We start from the raw sequence: 5,795 nt of genomic DNA, 5'->3' as shown, positions 1-5,795 counted from the left end.
GTCATAGTGGCGTATGGCTCGACTCGAAGCCACTTAGGTAGAGTTGTGCCGAGATCTGCTTGTCAAGAATTTCCGCTGGATGCGAACGGATGGAGGGGTGTCCGCTGCGCGCGGTGATGGGCGCGTATCCGAAGACGCATGTGGAACTGCGAGCAGCGCCCCGCACGCAGGCAACTGCGGAATGGAGGAGTTTCGGAAAAGTCTAGGACATGTTTCTAGTTTGAGTTTGCCTCCAGCGAGGAGTTGGGGGTCGATCCACATGACCTGGAATGGAACAGCTCGGCGAGACGGCACCGTGCTGTGTCGGCATTTCCACTCGTGGAGAAGAGTTGGCGGAAGAAAACAGTCTGTCGCTCGTTTAGTAGATCTTGACTGGTGAGTTGCGGTGACTGCGCGTGAACGCGTGGAGGTTTTTCTGCCGAAGCAAAATGTCCGCATGTGAAAACATGCAAAAAGTCGCTGATGAGGCGGAAGTAAAGCAGAGGGATGTGGCGGCGCTTGAGAAGAATCACCGTGTGTCAACAGTCGAGAGGTTAGATGAAACATTGCAAGTCTTTTTTCAGGGTGCTGGCCTTTCTGTCTAGAAGGTTTCATCGAGTTCAAGAAGAACTCCTACACCCGGATCATAGGGAGAAGGAAGAGAGCGTCTCAGGCAACGTAAGTCGCGCTCTTCGCTCGTCCGTGCATGCGAAAACTTGGATGTCCACAACTGCAACTTCTTTAAGGTGTTGCGTTAGCGACCCTAGGTTCGGTCTGCAGACGCGTGTCTATCGGGAACGCGTGTTGGTGTGTATGTCGAAGGAGTTGTGTTTCATATCTGGGGGATCCGCGCTCGTGTAACTAAAAGCGAACAGAGCCAGCGGACTCTGCCTGCGTGTAGCGGCGCATTTCTCGTGGAGAGCACTCGGATCTGCGGCTTCGCTTTGTTCGAGCGAGCCTGCGAACCTGACAGGGAACAAAATGGAACTCCGGTATCGCGCGGCCCCAGCTGTATAGGGAAGGCTGTCTGTAGAGGGACCGTGTTTGAGTTCATTTTTTTTCTTTCGACGCCGCCGTCGTGCGAGGCGTCGGCAGCAGGCGAGCACGGAATTTGCATGGGAACCTCGGGAGAAACTGTTCGTCGAACGGGTGACGGTCGAGAAGTGTTGACGCCCCGGCGAGCATTGTAGTGGGCTTTCGAACCTTTTGAAAAACGAATGAAGCGGCGTGAACCGGGGGTTTGCCCCCTGAGGCGCCGCGGTCAGGTTTACACCCGAGCTCAACACGCTGGAGACAGAGACGCACAGCGCGGTCCACCCCTCAGGACGAGCGTTCCCCGCCGCGGGTGCGTAAAAAACGAACAAGATCATTTGCGCTCTCAACAACTGTGAGAGAGGCAGTGCGGCATCAAGGGATATTTGTCGCATGACAGGGACTCTCGACTCGGGCGAAAAGAAACATGTGTCGTGTGCCTGGAGAGTCTCGAGCATTTGAGGTTCGAACAAAGTTCAGAGGGACGTTGAAGGAAGCGCAAGCGCTCTTCGGGGACAACCTGGTGTCGGAACCACCCGCTTGCACTGCGGGAAAAACAAATTGTATAGTGTGAGTTCGGCGAGGGCTGCATGCAGAAGATTTCTTACGAACGGTACGCCCGCAGCCGTCAGTAGATTCGAGCGACTGCGAACCTCAAAAAAGGGTTCTCTCCGTGTTCCAAAACATTTCTGGCGCAAAGCCGCGAAGCAGAACGAACTGTGAGGGTACCTCTGTTCTTTTTAAAACGACATCGAGCCGTAAGCCGCAGCACCAGCAGGAGGGTGTGCGGCGCATCTGGCTGCGGAAAACACCCCGCTATTGCGTTTAATGGACTCGAAAGGAAACGGGGAAATACGACCCAGTGTGGAAATACCGACACCAAATCCCGTGCACGTAGGTATCTTCTCGCGGGAGGAGATGGCGTTGACAGTTTCCCAAAGCGGAAGAAAACCACAGATGCTGCGGGATTTCCTTCATCTTTTCTATTTTAAAACAAACAAACACACGAATTCAGCTAGGAGGCTCCACAGACGCCGGTATGCATTTACCCTCTGAGATGGACAACTGTAAATATGCCTGTCCTTGTATGATGCCGTTTTGCTGCCGCCACCCAGTCCGAGCAGAGGATACACGCAGACATTTTTGAAGGCCGTCGATCAGAGAGAACACCTTGGACAGACAGGCCAGAGAATTCCTGGTATTTTTCCTTCTGTCCTTTTGGTGCGGTGCCGGGAAGCACGAAATAACTTCGGCAGCACCTGTACTTGTCATTCAGAACGTAGCAGCCGAGGGAAATATACATGGTATGTCACGAAGTCATACGAGTGTCTTGTTGGCAAAGAGGGCCACCCGTCTTAAGGCGATAGAACAGTGATTGTTTACACGCGATGTATATATATATATATATATATTATGCAGTCATGTAAACCTGTGTCTGGCGGTTAAGACCACAATGTTGTACAGAGGCTGAATGGTGCAAGGGTATGTTGCCCCGTATCGGGTCCGGTCGCTTGCACACTTGTTCCGTCCAGAGTCTCTTTTCTCTCACTCCTTGTCCTGTGACGTGTTTTCTCTTTACCTGTCGAGCTGAAACAAATTTTGCGAGGGATGGGGGAGCAGCGAGCGGTCAAAGAGTCACAAGCACAGATACACGGTTGCCGGAGACTGGGGGGCGGCGTTGTTCCGAGCTACTACTAAAGTTTTCTGGGTCTGTCGCTCTCGCGGCAAACAAGAGTTAACGTGCTCTTTATGTGTACAGCTAGGAACGAGGCAGTCGCGATGTTGTTTGGGAAAGCAACCTCCGAACCCCCACTGTAGAGTGGTATGAAGAAGCTGCACTATTCTCCGTACACAGCAGGCTTCGTCTAGAAGAGCCAAAGGTGGTTCCATCGCGAACGGGTTCTAAATCCTGACGCTACTGGTTGGTTAGTTGGAGGACCTGCTGCCCTGTGAGGAGTTCGAGGGAAACAGGCAACCTGGACCAAGGGCAGTGGAGAGTCCTTCTTTACTGGCTAGAGAGAAAGCAGAGCCGCAAGCAATTACCAATCCTTTCCCAAGATAGTGATGGACGCTTTTTCTGGGGTCAAACTGAGAGCAGCCCAGAACACTTCTACGTGAACTCAACAGTTGACAATGATCTTTGGTTCGACGCTGAAAAAAACCGAAGTCGCAAGATGAATTTCGATTCAGAGCACACCGAAAGACAAGCGATGCCCCTACTAGCTAAATGACTGCCTCAGAAATAACACGGGTACTCTTTCCTGCAACACCAGGGGCCCCCTGAAGAATTTCTCGATGTTTTGCCGGAGGGGGACGGGTCAGACCTGCCACTTCGACCCCATCACCAAGCGAGTGAAACGGAGCGTCTAGTTTTGTGGTTTGAAATAGAGGCGACGGGATTTGTCATTTTGATTCTCCAACGAGGAGAGACAAAGCATGCAGTTTTTCTGTATCTTCACGGACACAACCTGGCAGCTGACTCGCGTTTGACGAGGTGCCGAAACGAAGACCCGCTGTCTGCCAGCGTGTACCGCTGCAAACCGGTGACCTTTAGAACTCAGTGTTCTTCGTTGCTTGTTTTTAGAAATCATGGAGTAGGCAAGTGAGATTGCACGCCCATCGACACAAATAGGACTTCACATTTCCATCGATGTACGCGTAACTCCTTTGCACAAAAGTGTGACCAGTTGCAGACCGGGAGAAAGCCCGATGAAAGGGGTGCATCAGGTCACACGCAAGCAGAGCAAACTGATTACCGGCACGTACCTCTGAGGAATCGGACTATTCCGTGCCACCCGTTGCAAGAATCCTTCTAAATGGCGGAATTCGTGGCTTGACGTACGAAGCCGGGAAAGGCCATCGAGTGTCATTTCTCTTTGACTCAACGCGAATGTTTCAGAGTGCTGCTTTGTGTCCTGCAGTTGCCAGCGAGAACAGTGACTGTTGTAGCGGCGAGCGTTTCTGTCTTCTTCGGCGTCAAACCAACACCTTTTCCCTGAGTCGCTGTCGGTATTTCCTCACACCTGTCTCGGGCACGGCTTAAAAGTGTGCCAGAAAGTCAATTTCCTGAAAAAACACCGGCACGAAATGCGCAAGGCTGCCTTCCCTTCATCGCTCATCGCGAGAGCGACCCGGCCGTTGGCTGTTTTGTGCGGCGACCGAGCATCGAAATTCTCGATTGCTCGGTCGCCGCACATTCGGTTCTTTCTGTGTCTTTTTGGTTTGCTGTGGAAGGCTGCAAGGAAGTTCGCATCGAATGCCTAGAAAAGTCGTCGTTCTGTGTTTCACCTTTCCGTTTTCGTTCCTCTGAATCTCGGCTGACGCCGCGCTGCTGCTGCTGCCTCTCAGGCTACCTCTGGTTTTTCGTCTCTAGTTTTGTTTGTCTTTGCACCAGTTCTCGGCTTTCTTCTTTCGGGATGTTGTCTGTCGTCCACGTGTTCGCTCTCCGACGGTAAACTGTTCCGACTTCTACTTCTTTCAGGAGTAGGCGCGCGTCTGCCACTCCGTCGCTCGCTGACCTGTCGAGTGCCGAGACTGGCAAACAGCGGGCCTCTCCGTCGTTCGGCTCTTGCGTGGTTTCGCTGAAAACGCGATTTTTGAGACTTTGCGGGTTATTCGCGCGAAAATTCTCACTCGCCATCCAGAGCACTTTTAGCCCCATTCCTCCCGATCTTTTTCTTTCCAGTTTTGTCCATCAAACAAGCGACTCGCCTCACTAACTCGTGTTCGCGCTCCCTCAAGCCTTACCGCGGACGCGAGACCGCGTTCTCGTTGTCAACTCGGGAAAAATCCTGGTCGAAAATGTAGATTTGTTAACACCCTCGATGAATGCCAACGCCATCGGCAGACGCTATGCCCCAAATCTACCATTTGTCTACAGCGATAATTATATATGTATATATATACATATATATATGCATATAGACATGCATATATATCGCCAGATACTCGTTTTCCATCAAGAAGTCTAATTTTCCAAAAATTCGTCTTGCCATTCACTTCTCTCGCTCTAGAGACGGATGGAAACGCAGAAGTAACACCAGACCTTTTGTTCAAAACGATTCAAAGCCGTTTTCTCCCCGATCCTATGCGAGAACGACGAAGACCTGTGAACAGTTGGTATAACCTGCAGCTCTGTCTTTTTTTTTTCGTGTACCTCTGATTCCATCCGTCCGTGCATGGCACTTTCTCTGTTCAGTCTGGATGCGCGTTCTTAACACGCCGTGAGGGTTAGGAGATGCGGGACTCGTTTCTGTCTCTTGGTCGCCACGATGGGCGCTTTCTCTCTTTTTTCTGGTTATCGCTTGTCTTTCGTTTTCGTTTGCTTTTTTGACACTCCACTCAACCGATTCATGGAGTGACTTGTGAAGAACATCGGATTCGATTATGCGGTGAAGAAGCTGAGTCCATGTCCCGTTGACGATCGATTCCTGTTTCGTTTTTCCGGCTTCCTGAACACAGGGAAGGGTCTCTTGGCGAGAAAATGCCCAACAGATCCTGACTCGGCATTCGGGAACCGGTTCTTCTCTCTCCTGTCTGTCTCACCCTTTTCTGCGCTTTGAGGAAGAGAGAGCGCCACCTTTGTAAACACGTCTGAACGCGCTGTTCTTTTGCCTGTCTTTGCAAACTCACTGAGATGCACCTTCGTTTGCTCCCTGTTATCCACACAGATACGATTCTGGATCTGTTAGCCTATTTAGGCACGGAATTACTCGCAGGCATCCTCATGCAACGACGTGCAAATTAACGCGTGTAAATGCCAAAATTCATTTTCCGTGAAAAAT

This window comes from Toxoplasma gondii, chromosome XII, assembly GCF_000006565.2.
Source record: "Toxoplasma gondii ME49 chromosome XII, whole genome shotgun sequence".
Lineage (NCBI taxonomy): Eukaryota > Apicomplexa > Conoidasida > Eucoccidiorida > Sarcocystidae > Toxoplasma > Toxoplasma gondii.
The sequence above is the reverse complement of the archived record's forward strand: the minus strand, read 5'-3'. Positions refer to the sequence as shown.